General features: G+C 35.9%; 1 protein-coding gene across 1 annotated transcript in view; it reads right to left on the bottom strand.

The window, feature by feature from the left end:
* LOC119592902 (discoidin domain-containing receptor A-like) overlaps window positions 1–527 on the bottom strand; it is a 26,822-nt gene that overhangs the window by 1,430 nt on the left and 24,865 nt on the right. The window lies entirely within an intron of this gene.

Below are 527 nucleotides of genomic sequence, written 5' to 3'. Positions count from 1 at the left end.
TACTACTACCTCATATCATACAATACATTAATCATATTTCATGAAATAGAAATTTATATTCATAAGAACAACATTACGTGGCATTACAGGTCATTAATATTCAGTAAGAAAACTACCTAAACAAACTAAGATCGTTTCAAGTTTCAAACAACCACTTAGCATCCCTTTTCTCAACAAACTTAAAAACAAATAAAACCGAAAAAGAGACAAACGAACAAACAGACGATCCAACAAACAAACAAACCAATAATCCGACAATTAAATAAACAACATTTTCTCTTCGTCTCCCCGAATGCTTATGACGTCACAGGGAAATGCTAATCACGGTGTCATTAGGAACAGCGGCCCCCTCGCATTTTTTGGAAAGTCGGACGTCAAGTGACCATAGGCCTATTTGTGGTCAGGTGACACACACACGCAGGTACTGTAGGTATACATGGACTAATATACGTGCATATATTTAAGCTTATTTACACATGATCATGTTCTACACATTAATTAAACTAAAACATACTAGCGCACGCTCC

This window comes from Penaeus monodon, chromosome 31 (assembly GCF_015228065.2).
Source record: "Penaeus monodon isolate SGIC_2016 chromosome 31, NSTDA_Pmon_1, whole genome shotgun sequence".
NCBI classification, from domain to species: Eukaryota; Metazoa; Arthropoda; class Malacostraca; order Decapoda; family Penaeidae; genus Penaeus; species Penaeus monodon.
This window is presented reverse-complemented; position numbering and strand designations above follow the sequence as displayed.